The sequence below is a fragment of the Aedes aegypti genome, chromosome 1, assembly GCF_002204515.2.
Source record: "Aedes aegypti strain LVP_AGWG chromosome 1, AaegL5.0 Primary Assembly, whole genome shotgun sequence".
In the NCBI taxonomy this organism is placed as follows: domain Eukaryota; kingdom Metazoa; phylum Arthropoda; class Insecta; order Diptera; family Culicidae; genus Aedes; species Aedes aegypti.
Genome location: NC_035107.1, coordinates 307468754 through 307483903, shown reverse-complemented (window position 1 = coordinate 307483903; position 15150 = coordinate 307468754). Strand labels below are relative to the sequence as shown.

General features: G+C 35.6%; 1 protein-coding gene across 2 annotated transcripts in view; it reads left to right on the top strand.

Annotated features, from left to right (window-relative positions):
* Nucleotides 1-7583: 7583 nt before the first annotated feature.
* The window catches only part of LOC5565083 (adiponectin receptor protein), a 49299-nt gene continuing 41732 nt past the window's right edge, over nt 7584-15150 (top strand). The window contains exons 1-2 of one of the 2 annotated variants that reach the window (XM_001649376.2): nt 7584-7955; nt 8033-8292. The gene's annotated coding sequence lies outside the window, so the exon portion shown is untranslated. Of the gene's footprint in view, nt 7971-8032; nt 8293-15150 lie in introns of both variants that reach the window. The other variant, XM_021838471.1, reaches the window with a different exon arrangement.

The following is a 15150-nucleotide window of genomic DNA, read 5'->3' as shown; positions in this document are numbered from 1 at the left end:
TTTAGGGGTCATGCACAAATTACGTCACGCTCCAAAATCGAAATTTAGCGTAACATAATTTGTGTACCATCCCTTAAGGTTTTCACAATCCTCTAGGGCCAAGGGTTTTCCTCAGCGATTTTCTCCAGAAAATCCTCCGAAGCTATTCCCCAAGAAGTCTTCCGGAGTTCCTTCAGTAATTTCTTCGGAGTTCCTCCTATGACTTTGGATATACTTTGGAGGATATGGTGGATAAAATCCAAAACAATTGCTGAAAGAATTTCTAGAGCAACGCAGGAGCAATTACCGGAGAAACATCGAAGGAATTCCGGGAGAAACTGTAAAGGAATTCCTGTGAATTCTGGACAAAATCCTAGAGGAATTCCTGGAGAAACTCAGGAGGCGTTGCTGGACAAACTCCGGATGTGTTTCTGTGTTTGTGGACTCCGGGGTAATTGTTTGACGAACTCCGGAGTAATTCCTGGAGAAGAACATTTGAAGCAATTCCCACCATTGGGAAGGAACTCCGTAGAAACTTTCCAGAAATTCCAGAGGAATCGCTGTAGAAACTCCAGAGGAATTTAGGGAAGATATCTAGAAGAATATCGGTGGTAATCCGGAGGACATTCTGAGGAATCGCTGGATGAAATCCAGAAGAATTGCCGAAGGAATCCGGAAGAACTTCCTGAAGAATTAAAAAAAAAACTGGAGAATACCTGGAGGAATTCCCGGAGGAATTATAGATAAATTTTCGGAGAAACTTTTGGGAAATTTCCTGAGGAACTCTGGACAAACTTCCGGAGGGAATGTAGTGAATTTTATGAAGCAACTTCAGAAGAACTCCTAGAAGAACTTCGGAGCATATCCGGGGAATTACAGTGAAACCCCCATGAGTCGATGTTCCATTATTCAATATCGACACATGGAACCATTCAAAAACGAACATTTCATGGTTCTATAATGGTCCCCTTTTCAAAGCATTTTTGTTCCATGACTTGATATTTCTATGAGTCGATGGTCCCTTCAGATATCGACTCATGGAGGTTTGACTGTACTTGAGGAAATCTGGAGAATTCCTGGAGACATTTCGAAAAAAAAATCAGGACAAACTATGGACAACCTTAAGAGGAGTTCTTGGGAGATCCCTGAAGGAATTCTTTGAAAAAAAACTGTGGACGAATTTCTGGAGAAATTCCCTGGAGGAATTTCTGAAGGAAATCTCCGGAAAAATTCTGGAGGCATTCCTGGAGGAAATCCCCGAAGGAATCGCTATTGAGAATCACCTGAGGAATTTCTGGAGAAAATCCGCGGAAAAAATGTTGGGGAATGCCCCCGGAGAAATCTTTGAAATCCCCAGAGGAACTCCTGGTGCAAATCATCAAAGAACTTCCTAGAGAAAATCTTTGGATAAATTCTCGAAAAAAAAACCCCAAAATAATTTCAGGAGAAAACCTCCGGTTGAATTTTTTAATGCAATCCCTGGAGAAATCTATGGAGATGCTTCTAGAGTAAATTCCCGGAAAAATTTCTGGATGAAATCCACAGAGGAATCCCTGGATGAAATCCTCACAGGAATTCTTGGGGGGGAATTCTCAAAGGGAGCAAATCCCTGGAAGTTGTTGTTCCTCTGTCTGTCGCCTTCGGTCTTCTGTTCATTATCAGCGGGAACTATTTTGCGTAGCCGTACAGTGCTCAAACTATCTCAGCAAAGTGGCATGCTTGCGGAGGAACACGATCTTTGGTCGTCTATCATGGTCCCCTTGGCGGTCCCTTCAATACATAGATGTATAGATGGTATAGCAGGGGATTGACCAACTCGGAAAGCTTGTTCGGAATCTACTCCGATAAGTATTCGATGATGTTGCATAGTCTGTGATCGTCATGCTTTTGAGGGGGTGAAAACCTGGCAAAGAGCTGATTAACCTGGGCCGGTTGTTCAGACAAAAGTTGTTTGGAAACAGGGAGTTATTTGCCTTGAATATCTAGTTTTCGATGGCAATGTTCATTGCGATATGTTTCGACACAAACAAGCTAGTTGATTCCAGGACGACCGAAACCAAAGTTTCAGCTGTCAAATCTAATCCTGTTGAAAAAGAAGAAAAAAATACCGATAATAAGGGTGTCCAGATGTGCGATGATGTGCCGAATAATGTGCCGGGCACAGTGAGCCGAATTTCCCACCCCCTGACATATTACCTAACTTTGTTTGGATTCGTTAACTGCGTCGCACAGCTGGCTCAAATTACTATAAGATGATTCCCAACTATTTTTCACCCATAATTAGATTTTCAAACACCCATTTCTAAATTGCAGCTACTCTACTGTAATGGATATTTATTTACCCTCTTTACATATCTGAATTCACCCGTTTTCTGACAGATATTCATTCTATTCCAAAACGAGTATTTTTTTACCCATTAAGGTGAAACTCCTTTGAATCCACTAATAACTGTATAAAAGTAGTGGTACACAAAAAATATTCTCCTATTTGTTGATAATAGTGAAATTATAATTGATAAGACGTTGTTGCCAGTAATCGCTACTTCAATTTGAGTCTTTTCCCGTTCGACTAAATAAGATTGCTTGATGTCGTACGTAACCATCAACGTATCTGACAACCCTGCAAGCAAGCAGCCGGCGTAAAATTAGAAAAATAAAAAAAGCGAAATGCTGTGATCAAGTGATTGTTTTTAGCACGGTTTTGGTTTCAAGTTGTTTTCATCAGAAATCAACCAGTAATTGTTCTTTAATTACCAAGTAGTGAAAGTAAACTGTGTTGAAGGTTCTACGTTTAGCGAAAGTGGTAAAATTCGGCGAAAAGCGTTCTTTGTTCGCAGGTGAATAAGTGTAAACAATTGTAGCAAAGTTAAACGTCCGTGATGAAAATTAGCACGGTTCAAGAAATTTCTACCAGCTACTAGTGTTAAAACTACGGAAATCGTAAAGTAATACTGTTCTGATGTCTCGTTAGCAATTTGGGAGTGAACTTAGTGTAGGTAAGTGAAATATTTTTAAAAATAATGTGGATTTTCAGAAATGTGTTTGTATATGTGAGGAAGCCATTTTCACTGCCTTGACAGGGATTCCTTCCTATATGTCCTTAAAGGGTATTCGCAAACAACCGTGTAAGCGAGATATCAGATCTCGCATAACTTATGACCTCGTCCTAAGGCCATTGGTAGCCGAGTGATGTTACTAAGCAAACGAATGGATTAACACGGTATTCAACAATGCTACGACGAAGAGAAGATTCTTCTCAATCTCTCAAAGATGATAGTTTTCAACTTGGTCCATTCATTTTCTTAAAAACAATGTGCTAAACACACGGCTACCAATGGCTGTTAGGGCAAGATCATAAGTTATGCGAGAGTTTTAGCCACGTTTACCAAAAATTACTGATGAAAGCTCAATATCTAGTACCGACTTGAATCTGCTGTAGATAAATAACTCAATAACTTACAGCTAAAATAAAAATTGAGAGTAAGTTACCGAATTACTCATGTTTATACATTAATGACTATTTTCTATCTGCCACTTTTTCAGTCAGCTTCAAATTGTTATACCACAGTGGGGATTGTAACTAACATAAATTCCTAAAGGGCCGGTTCATATATTTCATAACGCTTAAATTGGCCATTTTGGACACCCACCCCCTCGTGACGCTTTTTGTATTGATAATGTTCAATTTTTGATGAGCCGTAACAACGTTAGGACGCCCACCCACCCCCTAAAGCGTTATGAAATTTGTTAATATGGGCCCAAAATTTAGTAATTCTCTTTCTATCCGGATCACAGTATTATATTCCGGAAAGAAGCAAGGTATTATATTCCGAAAAATGACATTTGGCAGTGATGACATTCCTATCGCAAACTCGAACGAGTGCAAAAGAAAGCAAAGCTTGCTCTCTTTCACTATCCTGCACAGTGGTTCCATTTGTTCTACGAAGCGGTCATGTTCTACGATGCGGAGATCATATTGCGAATGCTCTGTTATTTTAATTATTATATGTGCAAAAAACTGACTTGCAATTATCTCTCCTTCCGTGTCTAAGATTAACTATAGTATTTAATATTTTATTGATAAGTACCATTAAATCCATGATTAAATCTATAGATTGAAAGCAATATATTAGCACAGACAAACAGACGTAACACTGAAGAAATTTCCATCGACAATTTATTTCAAATTCGCTATGTTACAAATCTCACAACCAAAGGCGCGTGCATCGTTTTTCTTTGCATTTGACGTTTCAAACTACCGCCATCTGCTGGTATTGTTGCACGAAACACCTTTTCGTGCAACATGCTCACCAGATGATGATGGTGTAAACTGGGCGATGGATTTCAAAGAAATTTGTTCTAAGTGTTACGTCTGTTTGTCTGTGATATTAGGATTATCAATTGCGAACTTGAGAAGATTCCCCAGAGTTGTTTCACATGCTCAGAAGCCTACTTTTTGGTATGTGGATAAAAAAGGTTATGAAATTTTGAAAGTGCCGAAGTTGTATATACCAAATAAATACTTGAAATACTAATTAATTGAAAATGCCAATTTCACATCAAATCTTTACCAAAACCTAACGAACATGTCACTTAATGTAATTTACTTTAAGTTTCAAATATTTGCAACTGAAAAATAACTAATGAATTATTTGGTAATATTTTGTTGCTTCTTAATATATTTTATTCCCACAATTTTATTCTTTTAGCACTGTATATATAGATGCTGGAATGTCGTTGAATATCTTGTTTTGATGCTCAAAATAAATACAAGAACAATTTCATGTCATTCCTCCCACACTTTGGGAAGTCATGTCATACATATTAGAATGGCTGTTATACCAATTCTAAATTAATAGGATTTTATTATATCTCAGCGCCTCACTAAAACTACTTGTGAAATCAATATACAATGTTGCATGTGCATTTATATCGAATGGAATTATGAGCAGTGAAAATATCATTATTTTGTATATTCATTCCAGTTATCTACAAATATCCAGCTTTTTACGCTCGCCATAAAAACAATATGCTATAAAATATTTGACAGAAGCTGACTTCCACCACTGAACTGAAACTTGGAAATATATCCTCAGCATGCCGTGACGAACAGTCGAATTTCATTATTTTCTTTTTTCTGTCAAACAAATAATTTGTTTTTGGATTTGCGGAAATAATCATGATTTGTTATATTCGTTATATGTTTGTTATATTTCTCAAGTTAAATTTAATTATAAAGAATTATTTATTTTATTTTAGGCTTGAATAAGTTGATGATGATGAAGTTGGTTTACCATACCTCACAACAACTTGAAGCTTAGCTTAGCTTTTCGAATTTCGCAAGACCATATCCTTACTAAGTCATAGGAGGAAGTCTCAAAGAATCATGTTTAAAGTTTTATCACATTTAAACAATCCGGGAAGTAATTTACGCAGCATGTCGTCATGCCGTAATTCTTACAAAGTTCAAAGCATAGTTTTTACATATTTCTGGGTATGATTATGATAAAATCCTGGACTACATCCTTACAGATTCCATGACAGGATTGTAGTTTAGAATTTTGGACAATGTTCTGATGAGAAGTTTATTACAGATTTCAGCACACGATTCTCACTTAATCTTAGGAATAATTGCTACTTAATTCTGAAGAAGATTCTCGCAAAATCTTTTACGATTTTCTTACAAAACTCGAAGCTTTATTTAAGTTATTTGGCGAGATCCTAGAATTATTGCAAAATCCTGGAAATCATTCTCACAGATTGACATTTCTGAGATTTCTTAGAATCCAGAGCTAGAGTCAGGCGTAATATTAAGCACGATTTTGATTGTGGGTAATATAATCATAAAATTCTGGAAGATGTTCTCACAATATTTTGTGCAAATTGCAATGTATTGGAGATTTCAATTTTCACGACAAATTTTGTTCAATTTTCCTACAATTCCTGGACTGATTTTCAATTGATCTACGGAAGTTTTGTACCGCACTATATTTTTTTTTCAAAGATTTGGCCTACAGCTCAATATGTATAGCGGACATGATCTAAAAGAAACCTAAAAAAAAGGGAACGATTATTAGGCGATTAAAACATTATCAATGAAATTCGGAATTAGATTTTAGTTTGAGTGACAGAACAGTGAGTAATGGGTTACTAAGGATTTATTTTCGAGTTTCAGTTCAGTGGTGGTAGTTAGCTTTTGTCAGAAATTTTATAGCATGGCGAGCGTAAAAAAAGCTGGATACACGGGAAAAAATCTGTGGTAAAAATAACTATTTTAGCTGACTATGCCCATTCTTAAAACTACCATGGAAATTTAGACCAATTTACTATGTTTACGGTACAACCCATCGCATTACTGGTACATTTGACAGCAATAATTTACAACATTTTGATTCCAACTACAGACATGGTAAAATCAAGCGCATTTCTGGTCTGCTGAAAATTGCCGGTGCGAGCGCTTAAGTTAACCCAATAGAAGTAATAAACTATAGAAGAAGAATGTCGCTGGCGTCGCAGTAGGAACATCTTTTGCTGGCGGAGATTGGCGGGGCTATAAATGTCAACGCGGAAATGTATGCAGTTTGACATTTATGTACCCAACATGTTTCTGAGCGAGAACAAAGGGAACACCAGCGACATTATTCTTCTATGGTTTATTATTTCTATTGTTAACCCCCTTAAATGGTAGTTTTTACCGCACAATTTTTTTTGTGTGTACTGGTATTTAATCAATTCTATGAATATTTTTACTATTGCCTTTATTGGTAAAAACTCACAACTTTGAGGGCACGGTACTAACTTATTTGCAAATATTTGCAGCTGGAACCTTCATAGGTGCATTTTCCTACTCAAACATGATCATTTGGTGGTAGAAGCTTGATTAAATGTGATTAAGAAAATATTTGAAAACGTGCTTCAAATAAAGTGATGTAGTTATGAAGTGAGTATATTTCTGTCCTCATTACTCACATCAATCCTGACTCCTAGATGTCAAATAACACTCTAAAACGTATCGGAAGTGATAGATATACATCTGTACTAATGTTCTGTAATCTAAACTGATTGAAAAATCATTTGATTCTGATTTGCAAAGACAACAAACAAAGTGCTGAAATTGCTTAATTTTTAACGTATTTTTCACATATGAAAATTACACTCAATCATTTATAGCCTTACTTTGCATATCATACAGAAACGTCTATAATGTTTCTGTTTTTACATTCTTGAGATCATAATTGATTCATGAAAAGGTAAAGGAATGACAACCAAGACATTTTGTTTTTCGATTTATGATCTATGGGCGGTACCACTGTGTCCTGTAAGCCTCATGCTTGACGATAGGAATTACGACACATGTTTTGATTGAAAACCGTTGTTTACACGTGGGAATAGCCTACCTCGTTGAGTATACCGTGATGCGGATCATCAAGGCCTTGATTCTGAGAATAGGAATACATTGACCTTAATAATTGCTGAGTCAATAAATAATTAGGTATTCTGTACTAAACCTCCTGGATGTGACTCTGCCTCGCGTGCAAAAGCTCATCCCGTGACAGCTCTTTGTTGTTCCACGACTGATGGTTCGTTTTGCAGATGTGTGTGCGGCGGGCGAGTTGCGATCGATTTTTCCTCTCTCGGCCATCAGCGCAGTTTCTTTTCAGAATACGACCCCGTGTCGATCGGACGGACACGCAAAATAATAGTGTCGTGATAACTTATTATTGAAGAAGAAACTGGCACCAGGAATCTAATCTGCAAATTCCCGTTTTCCAGTTCTATTGCGTCGCGTCGAGTGGTTAGTTCCGGAGTAGTGTTTGGTTTTGGGGGAGGGAAGTGCTTGAACGTGTGGTATCACGTAATCTGAAGGCGAAATTCGGAATTTTTCTACTTGCAAGCCAATGGCCTCCTGCGAGTAGCGGATTACTTTTTTTTTCCTGCTCAGCTCTACTGCACTTCCGTCAGCATCGAATTATCAAGTGAGGCAAAACGGGGTCTTTGTCTTTGTGTGTGGTGGAATCGAAAAGTTTGATTCTATTGTGTTCTTGCTTTTCAGAACGGAAGAATATCCGCAGAGGATTAGTGAAGAGTCCCAAAATCTTGTGTGCAAAATAGTGAAACCTTCCCGAGAAATTGGGGCCACACCACGACGGAAGAGAAGTGCTAGCATAAAGGTGAAAACTACGGACAGCTGAGGAGCTTACAGTGGGTAGCAGCTGAGCAAAACATTATTGTGCAATTTTTCACCAGCACTTCGCAATCTCGCACACACAGCTGTTTCGCGGATTCAGCACAGGCGGAGGAGATATTTCCAAGGTAAGGTACCTACACTTAGCAACAATATGATCCGGAGAGAATGAGTTCAGGCTGCATTGATTGGTCCAATTGACACTGACTTGGCCGAAGCAAATATAGATATGCGATGTGTTCGAAGAGTCAGGAAGTGATAAACGAGATTGCCTTTTATGATGGGTTTGGGTTGTAACGCGATTGGTCCGCGCTGGACACTTACGGCACACTTTTCCATGCATGGATAGAGGAGATGGAAAAGCTTTACCGAATAGGGTTTGAATCATATTTAGTTTTATTAATACCTACATGATCTGCGCTGATCAGTTTGAAGTGTAAATGCAAATACAGTCAACTCTCCCTAACTCGAATTGAAGGGACCATCGAGTTGGGGAGGTATCGAAAATCAACTTTTACTATGGTTCTCTAACTCGATATCGAGATACGGAATATCGAATAAGGGAGAGTTAACTGTAGCAACATAGCTTCGTTAGGTTGTAGGGAATATCGAGTAAATTTACATAATAAAAAATGTAATAAAATTAACGACACGCCATGATTTTGTTAATTAACATATATCGCAGTGCTTGTAGAATGGTAGGTCTCTAAAATTTCTTCTATACTTACCAACATGATTTTTGGTGCTTCCTGTTGGAATGGGGTACCTCATGCAGCTAAAATGAAGCCTAAATTGACGTCCTTCCAAACTGCTCTTAGAAGATTAGTCTAAAGAACAAATTTGTTAATCGTTCCTAATTTTTCAATATCGTTGTTTTCAATTGCTTTTGTCTTTTATTAGTTTTCAATAGGTAGTACGCTTTAGCTTTAATTGTAACTTGAAACTTTTATTACAGTAGTGGTTACACTATCATGGGTCACCCCCTATTATGGGTCATTTGCCTTTGAATTACATGTGGAACAGAGTGACTAATAATCGTGACAAGGTGACCCTAATAGTGTGTACCTTCCAATGTTTCTAAATGCAATATCTGTACGTTTCCTTGACCCGATGTAAATTTCAACCTAACAAGTTATCGTTTATAATAACGTTCAAATTACAAAAAAGTCACTGTTCTTTGAATTCTGATGCAAAATCCTGAAGGCTCCAGGTGAATATTTAGGGACTATAATGCGTTTATTATTTATTCTTCTTGAGATTTCTTCTTGAATATTGTCAGGGACTTCTCCAGACATCCCTCCTAAAAGTACTCTATGAATTCCTTATAAATTTTCCCAGGAATTCGGTCAGAAATATTTCAAGATTCTTTCAATAAAATCCTCCTAGTCCACAGTTTCAAAAGAAATTCGTTAAGGATTTTTCCAAAGAAACCCTATAAAAATTCCTCCAGGAATTTCATACACTGATTTTAGCAGGTATTTAAATTCTTCTGTAATCATTAGAGATAGTCCAATAAGAACTCTTTCAGAAACGCATTCATTAATTCGTCCAGGGATTCCTCACGAAGTTCCTCCAAAAACAACAACAATAAATTCTCCAGCATTTCATCCAGTGATTACTCTTGCTGTTTTCCGAATATTTCCAAATAAATTTCTCAAGTATATGTCATGGATTATTCGAAATTTAAAACCGATTTCATACCAGAAAATACAATTTACGGCGGATCCAACTTTCGATCGAATTTTGTTCATTCAAAACAATGAGCCACTTGGTTTTGCTGGCGTAAACGGGAATGCAAAACGGCTTTCGAACGTGAACAAGAATAGGGGTGAATATTACAAATCAGTTTTACTAATATTATTAAAGTACCGTGGGACAAGTGGGTATGGATAATCGTATACCGTAAAATTGGGTGTTAAGGACATAGGTTCCTAAAATGTTACTGCAAATACGTTAGCAATTTTTTCCGCTCAAATAAAGGTTTTATCACATTTAAATATTAATTTAAAAATTGGGTCCATAAATGAACCATGACACTTTTGATCATGTTTGACGTTCGTTTAGTCGACAAAATCACCGCAGGGATTTTAGTTTTAACACTGGGGTTGTTCCTATCTGACATTTCGGAAGGGATACGGAAAACAACAACACCCAAAATTTGAGTTTAAGCCAAGGGATGTGACAAAATTCTGAAAAAAAACATAAAAAAATGTTTTTGGACTTAAACAAACGGAACACATTTCAAAATTGAGTAAACATGTGTTTTTGGCCTAATAAGCGTTTGGCACTAAAATTTGGACATGCCTTTGGACCCCATTGGTTCAAAAATTTCACCAGAAGCTATTAGGAACTTTTCCAAAAAATACCTTAATAAATTCGTCCATGGATTCCTTAATAAGTTCCTCCAAAAATTAGTACAAGAATTTCCCCCAAGGATTGCAGTTTTTCCAAACATTTCCAGAATAATTCCTCAAGTTAATATCATGGATTATTCAAAAGAAACAAAAAATAGAACAGATTTTACACCAACAAATACCATAATAATTGTTCCACTATTTCTTCAGATGAATCATACACCAATTTCTTCAGAAATTCAATGTTTTTTAATTGAATTTCTTCATAAAATCCTGCAGAATATTTCCACAAGTTTGATTAATTATCTTCTTTATTTGCCTAAAACTCCACCAAAACTTCCTTATGAGTCCTGGAGATCTTTTAGTGATCATAGAAGAAGTTCATCAGAAATCTACTGATATTTCATTACTAAATTCTAAAAGAGTACTTTTAGAAATGCATTTTTAGGTATTCATACAATATAACCGTTGAGAATTCCCAAGTGCCATTCCTGGACAATATTTTTGAAAACTTCCTTCGGACAATTCTCAAGCAATTTCTGGAAGACTTCCTGAAAGAAATTTAGCAGGAATCTCTGAAGTTATTCCTTAAGGAAGCAAAATCCGTCGTTGATTTCAGAATTTTCAAAAGCAGTGTTTTCGTTCAAAATCAAGAAAATTTACAGGAAAATGTGTTCACTGTATTGAATTCTCCAACTTTTAGTTTTCAACAGAAAAACTGCTTTTGAAGTTTTGATGATGATGATGATTACGATGTCGGAGCGTTAAACGTTTAAAGTTCTTGAAGAATTTCATTTACGCCAATTTCGGATTAATTTTGTTTTTAAGATGTCCTCTCCAAACCTAATCCAAAGAAATCTAGCCAAATCCTTGAAAAATCGATTAAAGAATCACTGGTTGTTATGTGACTTTTTACTTATCTTGCTTGCAGTGAATTGTGATGCAAAATTCTGCAGACAAATCTTTAGAGACTGTTACGAGATTTTTAAACTAATTCTTCAAGAATATCATCTCACATTTCTCGTGGCAAAGCTTCAGGAATTATCCTAGTGGTTTATCCAGAGATTTCAGCTGGAATACTTTCAGGAACTCCTACAGGGATCTCTCCAGAAATTTCTCTATAGATTCCTCTATCAATTCTCCTAGATATTCAACCAGTAATTTTTCACAGAATATTTTGAGATATTTTCCCAAAATTTTCTCCAGAAAATTCTTCAGCACATCACGTTACTATCTCCAGTAATTTGCTGAAAAATTACTTCGATTTTTTTCCAAACGCTATCTTAAGGCTTTCTTTAGATATTTTTTTCCTAATTCGTCAACCAAATATTCCAGTTATTACTATAGAAGATCTTCCAAAGATTTTACAGATTTTTTTGAGATTATTTATTATTTTATTTCAAAGTTTTTAAAAGGAAATTGTTTCGGGATTTTTTTCAAGAAACCCGACATGAATTTTTACGTCACTTCATCAACGGTAACTTCAGAAGAAAATCTTTTATGAACATTTCAAAGAATTCTTTAAATTCGACCTTTCATCATTGAGTCCCTCTAGATTTTTTTAAGGAATTCAGAACTTCATTGAAGAATTACAACTGTAGTTCTTCCAAACTTTTCTCATTGAATTTCACAAAAAAAAAGTCCCGTGAAATCTACTAAAGTTTATTTTTTTTTTTTTTTACTTATTCATTTATTTCTCAGGCTCAAGCGCCATTAGGCATAACGGAGCCGAATTCATTTGATTTTTTTTTTTACAAAATCACATTTGCTTCTTAACGTCTAAAGTTTATTTAAGGTTGCGTTCTAATTTTTCTTACATATTTTTAAGGGACCGTTCGATGTTTTTCAAGGAGTTCCATCAGAAGATGCTGAAGAGTTTTGATTGATTCGTGTTTTTTTTTTTTCAATCATTGTTACGACGAGACCCCCCGTTGCAGCTGAACTGTGGCGTAGAGATCTAGACAGGCCAACAATAGTACCGATCGCTGTCTTGCTGTCGCCGATGCGAGGAAACGTTTGTTGAACAATATCTATTTATAAACCAACAACAATGATCATGCATTCTTAAAGTTCATTTCGATTGCCCAATACTATTCTTGAAGATAATAATTAAAACCTTAAAGTTAATATTCGTAAGCTTAAACTACATCTATTTGTACCTAAAATTGAATTGGTGACATGTCACAAACGAATTTATTGAAATAGTACGTTTCGTTATACATGCAATAGTGAAATCAATGAATTAAAACTATGATCTTATGTATTCTTAACTTTAGGATAAAAGGGAGGACATACAAAGCTACACATTAAAACTTAAGTTGACTGAAATTGAAATTGAGTTGTAAGTACGATAAAATTATTGTAATAGCCTTAGTTTAAAGAACTTTAATTTGATATAGTGATCCAATTTAACTAGAAACTGCATCCTAACAATTTAACTAGAACTCTTTAAAATTTCCTCGAGGGTCTATCAGTTGCTCTAGTAACCCTTATTCATCAAGAGGCTAAGGACCACACAAAGGTAGACCCTATTCCTGCTCCTATTACCAATGGTATGCCATGCCCAGCCATTTACCGTGTCATAAAAATAGTGTTGGAAAGCTTGAAAACAGTAATGTACCCCGGGGAAAGTGGGACCTGAAAATAGCAGTTTAGACAAATTGTTCAATATAATTTCCAAATGCGAATTATTTTTTCAAATGCAATAGTTTAATCACCTTACGATGCTTGCATAAATTGGAAGTTATGGTTATTGAATATTGAAACTGTAGAAGAAAGTTTGAAAATGGGGAGCCAAGTGGGACCAATTCGATTCAATTTATTAATTCACCTCAAAATATTTATGGTTACTAAGAAACTGAATAATCAACCTTAACATTCCATATTGGACACATATTTTATGTAATTAATATAACAATCATAAAATATGTAACGTTTTTGGAAGAAAATATTCATTCGGTGAAATGCGTTTCATACTTGAGATAAGCTAAAATTGTATAATGAAAAGCATTAAAAGGAGCATGAAATGGTAAGATCTCTCTTCTATGAGTTGACAATTAGGAAAAGAATTGAATAACTATATATTACGACCGTAATTATAAAAATTCCCTGTTATTGCTGTTATGTTTGTCGGAAAACAATAGATGTTATAACAGTTATTGGGTGGCATAACTGTTAACAATAATTAAAACCTGACTTAATCCAGCGATGGTGAGACTGAACCCTTCTTACATTTCCATACAGGTTTGAGATAATTATTATTCATCATTCATTTGGAACCTTGTTTAGAATTTTGTAACAATGTTCTATCTGCGCTAATAGTTTAATGGTTTGCAAGAAAGACTGGACGTCAAAAGGCGGATATCAAACTTTATTACTTTTCATACGCTTTTTATTATTTTAAGAGAGTCTATAAACCCATGTTGCCATCCTGTAAAATAATATCGAAAAATGAAATATTGATGTCCTAAAATGATTTTGCCAGCGTTTTTTTTAAGATTTATGTGCAGGTTTAAAATAAAAAACCTGACTTAATCCACCGATGGTGAGACTGAACCCTTCTTACATTTCCATACAGGTATGAGATAATTATTATTCATCATTCATTTGGAACCTTTTACCAGTACAGTGGGGATTCGCTCGCTGGGGTTTCGCTACATGGAATGATTCAATGGTTGGATGTTCGCTGGTTGGAAAATATTCCAACTAAAAGCACTCAAATGTCAACAGAAAATGTCAAACTGACTTTGACGTCTGAGTATCGTCGCTTTGAAGTCTCCATATATAGAACAAATGCGTATGTATATGTGCGTTTTGTGGCGATTTGCTGTCCAGATGCGTTCGTGTGGAGCATTTTCACCAGCTGTCAGTCTTTCTTACTAACGGGTCGGATTCGCTAGATGGAAAGCAGTCGTGTTCGAACCAGCGAATCCCCGGTGTATAACTAAACTTTAGGATGTTGTGACTATGTTCTATCTGCCCTAATAGTTTAATGGTTTGGAAAAATTCCAGGAAACTGCACGTCAAAAGGCGGATATCGAACTTTATTAGTTTTCATACGCTTATTATCATATTTTAAGAGGGTCTATAAACCCATGATGCCATCCTGTAAAATAATATCGAAAAATGAAAAATCGATGTCCTAAAATGATTTTGCCAGCGATTTTTTTTAAGATATATGTGTAAGTTTAAATTAAAAAAAGGGGAATTTTAGAGATTTTTGAAAATAATGATTTTTATCTCTGTAATTTATAATTCGATTGCAATATGGTTGTAAATGATATCCGAGCTTTCAATCGACGAAAAAAGAGCTTAAATTGGATTAAAAATAGCTGAGAAATTGATCAAAATGTAAAAAAATGAATATTCCAGAGAAATTTTTTTTTCCAGTACTTTAGAAAATTCTTCCAATGATATCTCTGAAACTAGTAATCCGATTTCAATGAAAATTTGAAGGCTTATGATTGAATGTCAGAGCTTTCATTAGCCGATAAAAGAACTTAAATTGGCTCAAAAATGGCTGAGATATCGATCAAAATGCAGACAGTTGAAAATATTAGAATATGCTTTTTCTAGTACTTCACGATACTGTTTGAATCATAACTCTGTAACGAAATGTCCGATCGCAATGAA